A 19,994-nucleotide genomic window follows, 5' to 3' on the forward strand; every position below is an offset into this window, starting at 1 on the left:
ATAATAATAATAATAATAATAATAATAATAATAATAATAATAATAATTGCAAGGAACTAATAGAGATTGAAAGGTGGAACAAACCTCTCTGAGTAAAAGAGTTCTGAACTAATGTTAGTGGAAAGTTCCAGGAAGAACAGCAGAGGACTAGCACCAGATGAAGTAGACGAGAGTGATGCCAAGTGACGAGAGCACAGCTGGGGTGATGAACAGATGGCAAGAGGTGCAAACCTACCAGCTCATGAATTTTCTAATCTCTTTTATCTGGTGAAAATGATCAGAAGAAGGAGCAGTACATGGAAAAGTATTAATAGCACATTCTACTGGGGTGAGATCAGTGAATTTGGGCATTTAAGAATTAATTGTGGTTCAGGAGGTTGTCACTTACTGGAGATGTCACCTTGAACTTCAACCAACCAGAGTGGTCCCAAGTTACTGATGCACTTTAGTCTCATCCAATGATCAGTGTATCATTTTTAACAAACTCTGTCCTCACTCCTTCAAATATAATCAGTGAAAGTTCCTGTCTGCCTTATACCTTCAGATTTCCAACATAAGTCACAGAAATTATTTGTGTTTACATAAAACTGAATACTTTGGGGAATAAACGTTATGTTTTCCAAGAACTCACTATTCTCCCCACCATGAGCATCATGGCAGGCCTTCCTTCCAGTAGCAGCTCAAGTATCCTCTAACCAAGGAGTAAGATGGCAGTCCCACATACTTAAATACATTCCTGATGGGTCTCTTCCTACTTTGATTGACACAAGATAGTGTTCTTTACCTTTTCCAAAAGTTCTTTTTAAGGGGATAAAATATAAGTAAACTGAGGAATTTGAGAAAGATGCTTTTAAGCTTCAGCTTGATGGACAAATGGAGATTAGTCTGGCTAATGTCTATAAGGGATATAACAACAGAGAAAAGGAGACTTTAAATAGAGGAAGAAACATGAAGACAAAAAAAGTCTTGATTTATTCAGAAACCTAAGGCAATAATGGTAAAGATAAAAAACAATTAATGGGATGTAATGATTGATTTGTATAAAAAGAAGAAAATTAGGAAAAGGCAATTTTAATTTAGAGTAAATAGAATTTATGAGACATTTGGTTTACTTAATTTAACATTTTTTTCTACCTGTGTGTTTTATTCTCAAATTTTTATTTGTTAGCTTTTTTAGTAGATATTTGTAATATTTAATTTTGATAATTACTGAGAAAAGTTGATGTGACAATTTTATGCATATTTTATTATTGTGTTTAAAACTGAATTTAGTCTGTATACCATATGAATTATATGTGAGTATGCATGTATATGCAACCAGAATATCTAAATAATATTTTTATACATCTTGGGGGAGTTTTTGCAATGCTTTAAAGTTGGATCTTTAATCTCATACTGTAGCAATAGGAATTGGAAAAGACATAAAAGGAAACATAAATATCAACTAAGTTTGAGCACATTTCTTTCCTTGAAGCACTTCATAATATTTTTAATTAAAAGTCACACTCCAAACACCAATTAATCTTATGAAAGCTTAATTTTATCTTATTGATATTATATCAGTGAATTGGGTAAGTCCAAAGATTATAACACCATGTTCTCTATTGACCATATGATTAATCACTTTAGGTTTTAGTATTAGGTTGCCATTACATTTGAAGTAGAAGCCTTTCTTTCACAAGACTAAACAACAGTAAATTAATATAACATTTAAGAAAGTGTCCATCTGTGCTAAATTGTCAGTACATGATAACTAGAAAATGTACTTAGAGAGAAATTAATTTAATTATGTAGTAATAATATTTTTAAAGTAAACTAATTAATGTACATGAATTATAAGATACAATGGGAAGCTATATAATTTAATTTTGGGTCTACTCATTGACTCATATATGGAATCCTAGATATTATATTCAAATTATTCTTTTCTAAAAATAACAGAACAACCAGGATAGAAATGACTTTGACTCAACCTTCCCTAGATATTCAGGGAGATTAATGTCAAATAAAGACAGAGAACTTATTTGCAAAAAGGAAATTAGATATCCTAAGCAATAAATTATTAAACAATAGACAATGTATTTTGGCACTTACTTTATTACATCCACACCATAAAAATTTTGATGAATACAGAGAGTTACGACTTTTTATCATCATTAAAGATCAAAATTTATGTATTAAAGGTGCTGAAAAATCTTGAGAGTACAAATTATATTTATAATTAATAGGAAGGGCTTAGTTCTTAACATCTGTTAGGTCATAACAGACGAATTAGAGAAGTGTGAAGTAAGAGACTCAAGATTATAAAGGAAAGGCATAATTTCTAGGTCTCCATTGTGTCACCTATAGGATGTTTGCACTTTGTTGTAGTTTTAACTAGATTTTAATGCTGCTTTTTTGTATTAGAAGGGAATATTTAATAGTATTATATATTCTTAGGTATTTTAAAATAAGAATCTAAATCTTGTTAAAAAAATCTTGAGTCTACAAATCTAAGCAGCAATCTGGAACACAGCATTTGTAAAAGTGTATAAACATCTATAATGATGACCTTCAGTATTTACATAGAAATGGTGTTATTTTCACGTCATACATCAAGTAATTAAAACCAAGAAACATTAACAATTTATACAAAGATACACTACTTTGAGCTTGGATTTAAACATATATTAATCTTTTACAAAGACTTTTACAAGAATATATATATACACATATATGAATATATATGAATATATATGTGTATATATATGGAGAAAGAGGGAGAGTTATAAAATTTAATTACTTTAGAAAGGTTTATCAAACTCAATAATTATACAGAAATGTCATGAATTTATCAAGGTTGCTTCATGGAATTTTTTTTGTTGTTGTTACAGTGAGCATATGCCAGATTTTCTTCATACGTAGATTTAGTTTTTTTTACATAAAAAATCTTTCAACTGTTTCAAGTTAACATTCTGAAAATTGTATTTTTGAACATCTTACATTTTAAAAAACATTATCTTACTGAAATATGCAATTCTTTTCCTCAAGTCAGGAAAATCATATTGTCTGCTACCACAGTAGGCTTTGTTGCTGTTCAAGTTATTAAAAAAAGAAATGTCTGAATGTGAAGCAAAGTTAGCAGCAAACATCCCCCCAAATAGTATAAGTCTAGACTTAAAGAGTTCATTAATTAGTAATATTTTATTTCATTTATTTATTTACTATTTTATTTTACTTTATTTTTTACTCTCTAGTGTACTCAAATGCCAGATGTCTGTTTATGAAGGAGAGGAACTTAGGTAGCAAGCAATTATTGAAGGTATAGAATTATAATCTGTCTTGAATATTCACAGTTTTAAATATGACAATATAATATTGATAGGACTTAAAAGCAGAGTTTGTAACTTGCACATTTAAAGTAATAATCAGAGTTGAGTGATATATAAATAATATGTATATATACATAAATTACATATATATGATATAGACACTGAACACTATTTATTAGTAGTCTAAAGAGCCATTTTTGGAAGAAAATTAACTCTATGACTGAACCTAATTGATAAAACACTATTCATTACTCATTCAACAATTTTATCATACAGTTAGAGTCTAATCCAACTGATACGCTATTTGGCAATTAAGGTATATTAGCAAGCTAAAATTCACTTAACGTCTACAGAGACTACAGACTTGTGAAAAAGAAAGAAAGAACTGAAATGATTGCAAAATACATATAAAGATAGGATGTGGGAAAGCCCTGTGAAACAAAGTTGCATAGTTCTGAAATAGAAAGCATGACATGTAAGTAGAACAGAAAAGAAGCTCTCGGTGTTGGAAAAAAATACAGAGATGAGAGCTGTATATGTGGAAAATGAGAGTACAGAGACTGTGAAGGGTCATCTCTTTGAATGGTATTAAAGTTATTTTATAGTGATTTGCTTTTATAATAATGAAAGTAATCAATTGTGTAAAGTCTGTAGATGGGAGGTTAGTTTAATTATATTTTACATTTCAAAATATCACTGTAATATGAAAAGTGGATTGGAGGATTTCTATTGACTATAGATTAGGCAGAGCAGGAGATCTGTCCAAATCTGTTGAAAACAAAACTGGTGCAAAAACTTTCTTTAAAAGATTCTTTAAAACTGCATTGATAATGCTTCCAACTTCACTCTAAATACCTGAAAATGGAATTACATGGCACAATAAGTCTATTTTAGCTATTGCCGACCTGATGTGAAAATGAAAACTGTCAATAGGATATTTAAATGATGTGCTTGTCACAAGTGAAATCACACATGGTTTAGTGAACTAACAAAAGTGTTGCTTGTATTCAAATAGGCATGAAGGAAAAAAATGGGATGTGAACATACACCTAAGTCGATAAGTAAACCACAGAAGTCTAGAGAATATATACTTTCTGAATGTTAGTGAAAATTGAGTATATCATCAGTAAAGAAATGTGCATCTGAATGTCCTTTTTTTTGTTTTTACCACTATTTAATGCATGTTTTATGACAGTCGAATGAAAGATTCTTAGATTTTTGTGGGGTCAAACTTTATATGTATGTAGTTTTTTTCAAAAATTTCATTTAACATTAGATAGTCATTGGTAAGTACAATTTCAAGATTATTATTTTGTTTTGATTTTGGGTTGGGAAGGGGAGGAGGATATGTTTGTTATTATTTGGTAGGGCTTTGTCCCAAACTATAGCAGAAAAATACTTTCTTTGAAAACAGGGTCAGAACTTTAAAAAAAAAAGAAACTAGCTTAAAAGTTTTCTTAAGCTCATGAGTATACAAATAATACTAATGAAGTAAATGTAATATAAAATAAAACAATGCAAAAAATAACATCAAATTAATACTAGAAAATTGCATTTTTATTAAGATGAATAATAAACTATATGATGTTTATTTCTTATATGAGATTGTTACTAGCTAGACAAAACTAAATGTACATAGAAAAATATGATATAAAAGATATAATTAAAATGTTACATGTAATAACATAGAAGTATCTTTTTTTCTGTAAAGATTTGTATAATTTATAAAAAAAATGGAGTGAGTAGAATATCTGTCAAAACTTCACAAAACTAAAATTTGTGCTATGGGTGGTGACCCCAATTTTTAAATCTTAGCCAAATGAATTAAGCACATTTCAGCCACTGTGCTGAATAAAGAATTAGATAGATGGGCTGGTTATTTCTTTTCTATTATTTTTATCTAATTTCAAAATCAGGTTTTTACTAGCACCATTAAATAAAAAAGTCTTCAATTATCTATTTTCTGGAAGAACTTGTATCAGAAAGGAGTTATATTTCCTTTATTAAAAGTATAAGTTTGGTAGAACTTACTATACTATACTTTAATTATGTTTCTTTTTAATATAATGAATATTTTCAGATTTTTAAAACCATTATCTGTATATTGAAGTTTCTTGTTTCTTCTTTAACCGATTTTAACATTTTGTAGAAATATATTTTCTCAATTATGTATTTAAAATCATATTGACGTGTACTTACACTTTAAATAATTTTATGTCTATTGAGTTGGAATTTTGAAACTTTGTCATGAGGAAGGATAAGTAAGATTAGGAGGCTGTGCTGTCTTGTCTCCTTGTATGAAGCTCTGTGAGCTCTGCATCTCTTGCACACGCTTGCATCAGCACTCAACTTTTTCGCAAGATAAGCAATCCTACAAGAAAGCAGCAGACAGTCAGAGGGTTACAGGCTCCTGATACCAGATGTGGACCCAGAAAGAGAACAAAATTGCCTTCTTCCTATTTAACTTCCCCAATTTCCAACCAACTGGCACCAAAAGCCCATGAAGCTATTAGCTACAAATTTCTGCCTTGGGGGTCTTGGGGTTTCTATGGGGTCTTGCATGGACAGCTAGGCTCAAGGTTTAGCTTTCCTTCATTTTAATAGCAACACACACACACACACACACACACACACACACACACACACACACCTCTAGGTGGAGATTTTACATGCTAATGATATATCTGATGGGTATTGTAGCATGTATAACTGAGTGTATGAGCCAAACCGCGGTCTGTCTTTCCATACATGACCTCACCAGTATTCTATGAATATACACATACATTTCTCATAAAAGGAATTTCCCTCAAAGCACCAGGGGTTGTGTCTCCCTCTGAGCAGCCTGCTCTACCTCTCACTTGTCCAAAATTCAAGTGACCAAGTTGATTGGCTTTGCAATCAACTTCTTTGGTTACTCGTACTTTGGATTTAATTTCTAATTCTCTTGTGTTAAGCACTCAAAACGCTGAACCAGGCCACCCATTATTACTACTTATATCTCTTGTAACCTAACTTTGATATTATTTTCTACATTTTTTTTTTAGTTTGTACATTATATATTTGGAATTCACACTTCAGTTGTATTTTTACTGCTTGTTCCTCCTTAATCTTTTAAAAAAATTTTACAAATATATAATAAATTTTTCTTTTGTGATTATTTTTAATTTTTTATTTTATTTAGCATTTTCTCATTTCACTGCATATTTACTTTGTTAATTGACACATGTTAAATATATGTATTCTCAGGGTACATGTGCTAATTTGATACATTCATATAACAAATCACAGTAATTGAGGTATCTACCATCTTAAAAATTTATCTTTAAGTGAGATACATTTGAATTATTCTCTTTTAGGTATTTTGAAATATACTGATTAAAAATTTGAGGATTACCTTTTTTTGATTTAAAAAAACCCTATGCTGTCTTTTAATTTGTATTTTTGTTTTTGTTGTTTTATTTAAAAAAAATATTTTCAACATCAGTGCAATATTTAGATAAGAAGTGCTTCATTCCAAACAATACATTGATAAATTTTTTTTGTATAATGCAATTTGAGGGATATGTTTGTGGATTGGTGGGTTCAAAACAGCTATTTTATTGCATTTATTAAGTCAGTATACATAGGTCTATGGTTGAATCAAATAGTTAATTTAATAATAGTTTACTATAATTCACAATTAATAGGTACTATATTTACTCTTTTGGTTATTGCCAGAATTTTCTATATCCCAAGTTATTTTCTTCATGTTTGCCCAAAATTGAATACGTAATTGTTATATTTCTTAAAGTTACCAATTATCTTGTGTTATGCTTAAAATAATAAAATGCTATGATCTAAGTCATTATGATTTTCTCCACAGTGAATCAGGCAATATTATGATTTTGTGCTCTTGCTATGAATATTCTTTTTATAAGGCGTGGATTTTTTTTCCCCCTGTCTGAGGTACTATGCTGGACTGCATAGCAAACCACTCCCAGAATATGTGTTCTAAAAGGAAAAAGGGAAAAATAAGAATGGTTGAACACATTGAAATTGGGATTTGGCAGGTGTGGCATCATTGGGGGGCTGCCTGGTCCACCTCTACCTCCAACAAGCTCGGTGTTTCAACATGTGTTATGGGGCTCTGTACCCCTTGCACTGGAGTGCAGTGCTTAGTGTCCGTATTGCCCCAGTCATACCAGCTTAAATTAAGACTGGTGAGAAAGAAATAATGTGATAAAGGTTTATTGTAACCAAATGTGATGATCAATCTGGTATGACAGACCAAAAATTTGGGTGTGTTCCAGAGTCTATTAGAAGTTGGAAGGCTTTTTAAGACAGTGTAGAAAAAGAGAGGAAAATTCATCATATTGGAATTGTCCTTTTTCTCTGGAGGGTACAAGACAGAGTTTGCAGATTGGCTACAGATTGCAACATACAGGCTAAAATGTCTGTATTTAAAACAATCAGTAAAACTTCATGATTCAGAATCAAATCAGCCTTCATTGCAGTGTCAGTAGGTTATATATTAGTCAGTATGTCAACAATTTGAGGAATTTGTGATAGGATTCCTAACTCAGGCACAGGATGTCACCATTGATCATAAGACCTTCCCCAGGTGGGTTAATTTGGAAGCCTGCTAAATGTGACCTGTAGGCCATCAGTCATACTGGGATGACACCCACAAGCAGGAAATTACTGTCTTTTCTTCAGTTTCTCTGTGAGTGGGCTGTTCCATCCTACAATAGCTCCACTGGTCTGAGGATTGTAGAGTGCGTGAAAAGTTCACTGTACTCCTTGAGAGTGCATCCATTATGAGGTTGCTTGGGCAATGAAGGGTATTTCATGATCAGAATAAAGTCCCCTGGGCCATCCAAAAGCACAGCATAAATTCCTCTCAAGGGTCCCAGTATCCACATGTCAAACTAGAATCAAAATACCACAGTCTGAGCAGGTGCTAACTAGTGGCAGTGAGGTACTCTCAGTGTGCCTCACTCCATGTGGTCAATCTGTCAGACCCAGGTAAGCCCTAGCCTTCAGTTAATATGTCCTAATTCTCCTCTTTGGATAATCTGTGCCCATTGGAAAGAATCACACAATTGTACAGCATTATTAGTCTCCACATCTTCTAGAGTCATCTCTTAAGCCTTTGCCCAGTCTTGCATCTAAAATGTACTTCCACATCAGTTATATATCCAGAAGTAACTGTTGCTACCTGTTGGGCACAAGCTGATTAGCATGAGAATTCTATTTATGTTCCATTTTGAAAGGTTCTTTGCCATCAGCATCCACATGAGTGACATATATTTGTCCCCTCCAAGCAGCAAGCCTGCTTCTATTGTCCTTGTTGCATATAAGGGATTCTTTAATAGTCCAGTCACTCAACTGACATTCTACTGACCAAGTGGCCAGGCTGTTAGCAATGGTTTGAGTCAGTGAAACTGTAACAAGATATGACGGTAGGGGTGGCCTGCACAGGCATCACCACTGTATAGTTCATCTCATTGGGTGAAACATCCATGTTCAGTCTCAATAAAAAGATGGCTGTCTACTGGCCTGATGGCATCCTCAGTTCAGTGGACCCCATCTGCTTTTAGTTTCACGGAGCCATCAGTAAATCATGTCATCTCATTGGCAAACCTGTCTCTAAATCTTGATCTCCAAGTAACTGCAGAAAGAGCTACAGCATCCCCTATGATTTACTTGGCCCCTTCTGATAGGTTAGTAATTTGTTCACAGAGCCTACTGGTCTCTTCATGGTGTAGCTAGGCCTGAACATGAATGTAACATTTCTATTTGATAACTGAGCTCTGTTAAGGCTGTCCAATTTTATTTGTGGTATTTGTAAGCACCTGAGTGAGAATAGACAGTTCAGGTCACAGTGTCATATGAGACACTCAGTCTTCACCAGTGCCAAATAGCAAGCAAGGAGTTGCTATTCAAGGGAGTGTATCTGTTGGCTACCTCAGGCAACATTTGTGTCCAAAATTGAAGTGGTCAGTGGCAGTTTCCTAATGCCAAAGACCCCAATCAGCATGCATGGTAGTTGTAGACACTTGTAATTTAATTGGATTAGCAAGCTCTAAATGTTCCAAAGGTAGTGCCTGGGCCATGGCTCATGAATGGTTTATAAGGCACGCTGCTGCAAACAGCCTCATTCAAAGTTGATGGTCCTGTGAGTCACCTTGTACTAAGTGGGTCAAAAGAGCCCTCAGGTGGGGTACATGCTATCTCCAGTACCCAAAGAGGCTTACGCACTGCTGGGTCTCCTTTCTATTAGCAGATGCTTCCAGAGCAAAGGATTTTTACTTGATTGAATGTGGGATATTTCTTTGGTTTCCCACCCAGGCAGCCCCTGGGAATTGCATCTGTTGTGCCAGGCTGTAGGCTTTAGCAGAGTTCAAGCTCTAATCTGCACTAGCCAGTACATCAGTGGCTCAGCAGAGTACCACAGCCACATATTTCGTGATGGGCTTACTTTTAAGATTTTATTGGTGTAATACAGATGACTAAAACTTTCGTGGGGCTTGGGTTTGTTGAAGATCAAGTGCTACTCACAGGCTGTATATTGCAGGGGAATTGAAATATTCCTGAAGAAGCAGAGTGAAACTATATTGTGGGCCATTCCATGTGAACACAAATTTGTGTTGATCCTCATCCCATAAAGGGATTGAGAAAAAGGCATTAGCCAAGTCAGTAACAGTGTACCAATCTTACACATGGGTTGCCACTGTTTTAGTGACAATGATATTTGGCATCTCAGGGGCAGGGGTGCAATGTTGGCATTCAGCCTGTAACAGTCCATAGTCTCCAGGCCCCAGAGACCATTTAATTTTCTTAAGAAATATTGGCCTGTGATTTTTTTATTATCTTGTGATATCTTTTCTGTCTTTAGTGTCAGTGCAATATTGGCCTCATAAAAGAAGTTAGTAAGTGTTCATTCCTGCTTTTTTTGGGAAAGGTTGATAAACTTTGGTGTTAGTTTTTCTTCAGATGTGTGGTGGAATCTACCAGTGAAGTGATTCACAAAAAAGACAGTAAGGCAATAATGGACCTGAATGACACAATAGAACAACTATATCTAAAAGACCTATGGGGAACACTATGCCCAGAAACAATAGTATACACATACTTCTCATGTGCATATGAGACGGTTTCCAGGATAGACCTTATGTTAGGCCACAAATAAGCCTCAATAGATTCAAAACAGTAAAAATCACACAAAGTATTTTCTCTGACAATAGAGAGATTAAGCTAGAAATCAACAACAGAAGAAAAGCTGAAAATTTTACAAAGCTGTGGATATTAAACGACAAACTTGTAATCAATGGCTTAAAGAAGAAACCATAAGGGAAATTAGAAAATACTTAGAGATGAAACAAAATGATAACACAACAGATCACTCCATATGAGGCACAGCGATAGCTCTGCTACGTAGGAAATGTATAAATATAAACCTTTACGTTAAAAAAAATATATCTCAAATTAACAACAAAACTTTACAGCTTAAGGAAGCAAGAAAATAAAAGTAAACTAAACTGAAAGCTAACAGAAGAAAGAAAATGATAGATTAGAACAGAGGTAGAATAGAATAAAAAATAGAAAAACGATAGAGAAAATCAATCACACTAAAAGCTGATTCTTTGTAAAGCTCAACAAAATGTATAAGCCTTTAGCTAGATGGACAAAAACAACACAAAAAGAGAAGATTTAAAACTGTCTTTTTATAAGTTATAAAACCTTTAAATGTCCAAGTAGAGTTATCAAAACATAAAATAATGGAAAGTACTAATTTCAGCAATGAAAGAGGATATCTGACTGCAGGTACACTGATAATAAAATAATTTCAAATGAATATTAATACAACCTTATATCCATCCATTCAGCAGCCTAAATATTGGACATATTACTTTAAAGACACATGTTACAATATCTAAATATAGGATAATTAGAATTCCTAAGTATTTCTATAGCTACCAAAAAAACAACAAACAACCCTGAATAGGTAACTTAAAAACTCTGTCTACAAGAAACCTCCAGGCTCAGATGGCTTTACTGGTGAATGAAAGAAACATTTAAGCAACAAATAGCAATGATTTTTTTTTTTTTTTAAGGGACAAATAACGATAATAAAAACCTTTTTATAAAACAGAGAAGTAAACAATTTTCCACTATTTTTTGAAGTTGTCATGACAATGATATAAGAATCAATTATAATATTGATCTCCAGATCAATATAAATCTCAGTAGGATTTATATAAAATTCAAAAAAAAAACTGAGTCTAAAATTTTGCAGGTGAGAAAGGGACGTAGGATATCTCACACATATTTTAAAAAAATAGCTATGTTGAAAACTTTTCACTATTGGATTTCATGACATATATATAGCTAAAATAATCAGCAGAGTTTGATGTTAGTATGAGAATAATCATATAGATCAATGGAAAAAAACAGACTCCAGAAACAGACATACATATATGTATGACCAAATGATTTTGAAAAATATATCAAGATATTTCAACAGGAAAATATAATCCTCCTAACAAATGGCATTGGAACAATTGGAAATTTATTTATAAAAGTAACAAACCTTAACTTTTTTCTCACAGCATAGATACAAAGTGCCTTGAAATGTATCATAGCCCTAAAGGTAAGAGTTAAGACATAGGAGATGATCCTTGGAACCTGGGAGAAGGCAAAGATTTTTTAGAAAGATTACAAAGAGAAGGCCAGGCACGGTGGCTCACGCCTGTAATCCCAGCACTTTGGGAGGCCTAGGTGGGCAGATCACGAGGTCAGGAGAGCGAGATTATCCTGGCTAACACGGTGAAACCCCGTCTCTACTTAAAAAAAAAAAAAAAAAAAAAAAAAAAAAAAATTGGCTGGGCATGGTGGCGGGCGCCTGTAGTCCCAGCTACAGGAGAGGCAGGAAAATGGCATGAACACGGGAGGCGGAGCTTGCAGTAAGCGGAGATCTTGTCACTGCACTTCAGCCTGGGCAACAGGGCGAGACTTCCTCTCAAAAAAAAAAAAAAAAGATTACAAAGAGAAGAAACCATAAATAAAACAAAACATATGAAAATAGTTGGACTGCAGTTGTCAGATTGTTTTTACCCAACATGTAATCATTTTATATAAGTATTAGAAAAATCAATCATATATGGTATTTTATTGAAGATCAATGAGGAATACTTTAAGTCTTTAAATCTTTAATATTAAAAAATCTCTTAGCTAAATGAAGTGTGGAGTGGTTGAGTATTCATTCTCTATTTCGTAACAAAGCACTCAAGCTTAGAAACTTTTAGTATGATATCCTCTTTGGTTTAATTTTTGCCTGAATACTAAAAAAAAAAAAAAAAAAAAAACTTCATCAATATAACTTTCCATAATTTCTGGACTCCTCTTGATCCAAAGGAACAATAATATCTGAATGATTCACTGAATAAATTGATGACCAATAAATATGACTTAATATTCCCCAAATTCTGAAAATAAAGTGATAAATTAAATGCATCAATATGTAATTTGATGTAAAGCTCTGGCTATCTGTACAAGAAATGTTGAAAATATTCATCATGACATCACATTTTCTGGAACATAAATCAAATGATAAGGTATTAAGTAAAATATGTTTTAATAATATCATGTTTAAATTTGATGATACTTTAAAAATGGTTCCATGTGTGTTCTCTTGAGTTATTTCACAATCAATAAAATGTCTGCAAGTGATAAATGCTACGTATGTTTTTCTCCACTTTCAGTGAAGGCATTGAGTGAAATGTTTACAAATCTGATATCACTGGATTGCTGATTGGTTGGATTTTCATCTTAACCTTGTACAAATTTGAAAATAGTCTCAATATTTCTCAGAATCTTGCCTGAAGGATCCAAAGAACTATGCAATCTGTTTCTTTTTTTTTTTTTTAATTATACTTTAAGTTCTAGGGTACATGTGCATAACATGCAGGTTTGTTACATATGTATACTTGTGCCATGTTGGTGTGCTGCACCCATCAACTCGTCAGCACCCATCAATTCATCATTTATATCAGGTATACCTCCCCAATGCAATCCCTCCCCCCTCCGCCCTCCCCATGATAGGCCCAGTGTGTGATGTTCCCCTTCCCGAGTCCAAGTGATCTCATTGTTCAGTTCCCACCTATGAGTGAGAACATGCGGTGTTTGGTTTTCTCTTCTTGTGATAGTTTGCTAAGAATGATGGTTTCCAGCTGCATCCATGTCACTACAAAGGACGCAAACTCATCCTTTTTTATGGCTGCATAGTATTCCATGGTGTATATGTGCCACATTTTCTTAATCCAGTCTGTCACTGATGGACATTTGGGTTGATTCCAAGTCTTTGCTATTGTGAATAGTGCCGCAATAAACATACGTGTGCATGTGTCTTTGTAGTAGAATAATTTATAATCCTTTGGGTATATACCCAGTAGTGGGATGGCTGGGTCATATGGTACATCTAGTTCTAGATCCTTGAGGAATTGCCATACTGTTTTCCATAATGGTTGAACTAGTTTACAATCCCACCAACAGTGTAAAAGTGTTCCTATTTCTCCACATCCTCTCCAACACCTGTTGTTTCCTGATTTTTTAATGATTGCCATTCTAACTGGTGTGAGATGGTATCTCATTGTGGTTTTGATTTGCATTTCTCTGATGGCGAGTGATGATGAGCATTTTTTCATGTGTCTGTTGGCTGTATGAATGTCTTCTTTTGAGAAATGTCTGTTCATATCCTTTCCCCACTTTTTGTTGGGGTTGTTTGTTTTTTTCTTGTATATTTGTTTGAGTTCTTTGTAGATTCTGGATATTAGCCCTTTGTCAGATGAGTAGATTGCAAAAATTTTCTCCCATTCTGTAGGTTGCCTGTTCACTCTGATGGTAGTTTCTTTTGCTATGCAGAAGCTCTTTAGTTTAATTAGATCCCATTTGTCAATTTTGGCTTTTGCTGCCATTGCTTTTGGTGTTTTAGACATGAAGTCCTTGCCCATGCCTATGTCCTGAATGGTACTACCTAGATTTTCTTCTAGGGTTTTTATGGTATTAGGTCTAACATTTAAGTCTCTAATCCATCTTGAATTAATCTTCGTATAAGGAGTAAGGAAAGGATCCAGTTTCAGCTTTCTACTTATGGCTAGCCAATTTTCCCAGCACCATTTATTAAATAGGGAAACCTTTCCCCATTATAGAAAAAGAGGGAATCCTCCCTAACTCATTTTATGAGGCCAACATCATCCTGATACCAAAGCCTGGCAGAGACACAACAAAAAAAGAGAATTTTAGACCAATCTCCCTGATGAACATCGATGCAAAAATCCTCAATAAAATACTGGCAAACCGGATTCAGCAGCACATCAAAAAGCTTATCCACCATGATCAAGTGGGCTTCATCCCTGGGATGCAAGGCTGGTTCAACATTCGCGAGTCAATAAACGTAATCCAGCATATCAACAGAACCAAAGACAAGAACCACATGATTATCTCAATAGATGCAGAAAAGGCTTTTGACAAAATTCAACAGCCCTTCATGCTAAAAACGCTCAATAAATTCGGTATTGATGGAACGTACCTCAAAATAATAAGAGCTATTTATGACAAACCCACAGCTAATATCATACTGAATGGGCAAAAACTGGAAAAATTCCCTTTGAAAATTGGCACAAGACAGGGATGCCCTCTCTCACCACTCCTATTCAACATAGTGTTGGAAGTTCTGGCTAGGGCAATCAGGCAAGAGAAAGAAATCAAGGGTATTCAGTTAGGAAAAGAAGAAGTCAAATTGTCCCTGTTTGCAGATAACATGATTGCAATCTGTTTCTCAATTTTCTGTTGTGTCACCTGGTTTCACTGTTGTCACAATAGTTCCGCCTACATGTCAGGCCACAGGCAACTCAGTCTCAGCCATAAACACTATACCATCTTTACAGTCAAAATATGAGACCCAAATAAATAAAATAAGAAATGAAAAAGAAGACATTACAATTGATACCATAGAAATACAAAGGATAATTAGAGACTATTAGGAGCAACTATATGCAAACAAATTGGAAAACATAGAGGAAATGGATATGTTTTTGGATACATACAACCTACCAAGATTAAACCAAGAAGAAATAGAAAACCTGAACTGATCAATAATGAGTAACAAGATTGAATCGGTGATAAACATTATCCCAACACAGAAAAGCTAAAGACCGAATAGCTTAACTGGTGAGTCCTACTAAACTTATAAAGAAGATCTAATACCATTTCTTCTCAAACGATTTCAAAAAGTTGAAGAGGGGGAAATTCCTTCTAACAAATTCTATGACACTAGCATTATGTTGACATCAGAAACTGAGGACAAGACAAAAAAAGAAAACTACAAGTCAACAACACCGAGGACCACAGATGCAAACATCCTGAACAAAATGCTTGCAAACCAAATTTGATCTAAGAGCACATCAAACAGACAAGATTAAGTGGATTTTATTCCAGGGAAAAAATATATATGTGTAACATCTTTTTATATAAGTATTAGAAAAATAAACTATACCTATATAGAAATGATATATATGTAGAAACTATATATAGTTTCTTCTATACCACACACCCAATTCATTAGCCTATCTCTGAACACATTCACAAATACTGCTAGTTTTCCACTTCCATATCCACTGTTACTACAGTATAATGGGTGGTACAGTAGATAAAAATATAGGTAGCCTAAATTCAAATCCTAGTTCTAATATGTACTAAACTTACTGAATTTGGGAACATATATCAACTATTTAGGTTTCAAAGTTGACATATAAAGGAAATAGTAACTCTGAGGTAAATTACTTCTTTTTTCCCCCACTTTTATTTTATGTTTAGAAGTACATGTGTAGGTTTGTTATGTGGGTAAATTGCATGTCACTAAGGTTCAGTTTATGTATTATCCCATCACTCAGGTACTGAACGTGGTACCTGATAGGTAGTTTTACAATACTCTTCCCTAGCCTTCCCCCACTAGTTGTCTTCAGTGTCTTTCTTTTTTTTTTTTCACCCAGGCTGGAGTGCAGTGGTGCGATCTCAGCTCACCACAACCTCCCCTTCTGGGTTCAAACGATTCTCGTGCCTCAGCCCCCCAAATACATGGGGCTACAGGCATGCACCACCATGCCTGGATAATTTTTGTATTTTTAGTAGAGATGAGGGTTTTTTCATGTTGGCCAGGCTGATCTTGAACTCCTGGCCTCAAGTGATCCACCCACCTCGGCCTCCCAAAGTGCTGGGATTACAGGCGAGAGCCATGGCACCTGGCCCTCCTCAGTGTCTATTGTTCCAATCTTTACATCCATATCTACTTAATGTTTAGCTCCCACTGATAAGTGATAACATATGGCATTTGGTTTTCTGTTCCTGTGTTAATTGGCTTAGGATAGTGGCCTCCCATTGCATCCATGTTGCTGCAAAAAACATGATTTCATTCTTTTTATGGTTGTGTAGTATTTCATGTTGTATATGTATTACATTTTCTTTATCCATTCCCTCACTGATGGACATCTAGGTTGATCAATGTCTTTGCTATTGTGAATAGTGCTTCCATGAACATGTGAGTGCATATGTCTTTTTGATAGAGTAATTTATTTCCCTTTGTGTATATTCCCAGTAATGGGATTGCCAGTTTGAATGGTAGCTCTCTTTTAAGTTCTTTGAGAAATCTCCAAACTGCTTTCCATAGTGGCTAAACTAATTTACATTCTTACAAACAGTGTATAAGCATTCCCTCTTCTCTGCAATTTCGCCAACATAGGTTATTTTTTGACATTTTAGTAATTGTCATTCTGACTGGTGTGAAATGGTATCTCATTGTGGTTTTGATTTGCATTTCTCTAATGATTAGATGACTAATGATTAGTCTCTTCTTTTGAGAACTGTCTGTTCACGTCATTGGCCCATTTTTTAAGAGGGTTATTTGGTTTTTGTTTGTTGAATTGCTTACATTCCATATAGATTCTTGACATCAGATCTGTGTCAGATGTGTAGTTTGTGAATATTCCTCCCATTCTGCAGGTTGTCTGTTTACTCTGTTAATAGTTTCTTTTTCTGTGCAGAAGCTTTTTAGTTTTAATTAGGTCCCTCTTGTCAGTTTTTTGTTGTTGTGATTGCTTTTGGTGACTTAATTACAAAATCGACGGTAGCAAAGAGTGGAGAAAGGACCCCCTATTTAATAAGTGGTGCTGGGATAACTGTCTAGTCCATATGCAGAAGATTAAAACTGAACGCCTACATTTCACCATATGGAAAAATTAACTCAAGACAAATCAAAGACTTAGCTGAGACCCTAAACTATGAAAATCCTAGAAGAAAACCTAGGAAATACCACTCTGGACACGTCATGTATATTGAGAGCTAAAAGGTGTTTATTTTTTCTCTGAAATTTTGCCAGTGCAATAAAAGCAAGTATGCAATAACTGTTCATTTAACAAATTATGTTGATCCATGGCTAAAGAACCCACAGAGAGGACAATTGGTGTGTCTGCCACTCAGAGCTTTCTTAAAATAGAGCAATGAGCAATGGCACTGACTACATGGCATGCCTGTAAGTTGCAAGGAATGTTATACAAAACTCTTGTGTGTTTGAACACATTAAAAATAAATAATGTAATTTTTTCAAATATATATATATACACACACACTTATGTATATACCCGTATGTGTACTTGTATATATTATATTATACTATATATAAGTATATTTGGAAATATACATACAGGTGTAAAATATATATATATGTACATTCAAAAGGAGAGGGGGGAGAGAGAGAGAGTTGTACAGGCAATCTCCTACCATTTTCTTGTCTGTGTGAGCTTTTCTCAAATAAAGTATCAGGGTAGTATAAATAGTTATTAGTTGATTTAAGATTAAACAGAAAGAGAAATGCCAACGGAGTAGTGAATTTAGAATTCAACAACTAAGCTCAAAAGCCATCAAAATTCATTGTTTTATATGCATATCACTTTAGCTGTTTTTTTTTTTTTTTTTTTTCTGGTAATATCTGAATTTAGATGGAGTCATAGGAGAACTGCATAGAACATAGTCTATATTAAGGAGTTAGATTTTATTCCCATGGAAACATTTTGGCAACGAGTTATGCAAAAGAAAATGACTAAGCATTTTAGAATCTGATGCTGCTCTGTTTGTTTTTAAAATGTTCAAGAGTCTTAAACAGTTTAAATGATCGAAATTCGAACTGTTTAGATGAACTGCCTAATAAACTGCATTTCAATTGGAAATTTAGAGAAAGAACACTTGCTGATTCCTTAGTTTCATTTTTAGGCACTTTGAAGGAAGGTTAATGAGGGAATGTCTATTCATGTGAGTTTTTGTAGATTTTTATAATATGCATTACATTTTAATCAATTTCTGATTATTTGTACTTATAAACAATATCTCATAATTTTGTATTTTCAATCATTTTTATTATTTTTCTCTAATTTAAATATGGAGAAAATATAAATTTAGTAAATAGTTTGACATCACATAAGAATATTTCAACTCTCCAAAAATTTATTAAAATATTTTTTAATTTTTCATTTCCTTTAAAATTAAATCTTATAATTTACAAAAAACAAAAATAAAGTACAATTCATGAACAATATTCATGTCTGCCATATCTATTCTTCTTTATGGAAATGTTAAACTTTATAAGTTCTGTAAATACTCATAAAGTATTCTAATTAAAGCTGTAATTAAAAATAATTCAGATTGTTTGTGCCCTGGAAGAGCATGCTAGAGAGGCTCACCCCTCAACAAGGCTATGTGTGGGTCTTTACAACAAGCGCCATTGGTAGTGGTATCTTTCAAGCAATTAAGTTTTCACAATTCTCCAGTAGGAGTAAACCGCAAACTCCAAAGGAGTTTAACAGCTATTAAAATCCAGGTTCCATAATTGGGAGGTAGCTTTGCATTCAGGGAGGTCTATTTCTCATGACTGACTGTAGTATGGCTCAAGTCAAAGGAAAAGAAGATCCCTGGAACACGATTACAAGTGGTGCCTTAACGAGAGTCATACTGGCAGCAAGAAATGGACCAGTGGCCATAGTTGGGTCAGCTGCTATGAGTGACATTCTTCTAGCTTGAACTGAAGGAGGTATCTTGTTCACAAAATTTGCTTCTGAGTATTTGCTGAAGAACTCTTCTAGTTGTCTTCAACCGAGTTACCATCCTCAGTTTTTGGAGACTGTGGACAATATTAGTAGGACTCTTTTCGCAGAATTTCTTTAACATAATGAGCTATAATTCAAGAAGAATTTCAGAAGATCTGCCTAAAGTCTATTTTTAAAACCACAGATGCGACAACTATGGCCAAATAGACTATGAAGACACATTTAGCACTTTTTTTTCTATTGAAAGAAACATGGTAGTGCAAAGGGGTGGCTACATAATATATTTATTAATACTTGAAGTATATTTCTGATCAAAATAAATGTCCAATAGCATTAAAAGAAAATATAAAGATGCTTAGAAGATAAAAGACCAAAGGGCAAATAACATTGAAATGTAATCATCATTTCCTTGGACACATCTCTGCCTGGGTTTGTGTGTTCTGTTATTGTAATAATAAAAACACTTCTGGAAATTAAAATAAATAATAATCTAAATAATTACTTTGCTTTAGAAAATCAAAGTAAACTACTTTTGCAGTTTCCATGCTAA

Source organism: Piliocolobus tephrosceles, chromosome 1 (genome assembly GCF_002776525.5).
Source record: "Piliocolobus tephrosceles isolate RC106 chromosome 1, ASM277652v3, whole genome shotgun sequence".
Taxonomy (NCBI): Eukaryota; Metazoa; Chordata; class Mammalia; order Primates; family Cercopithecidae; genus Piliocolobus; species Piliocolobus tephrosceles.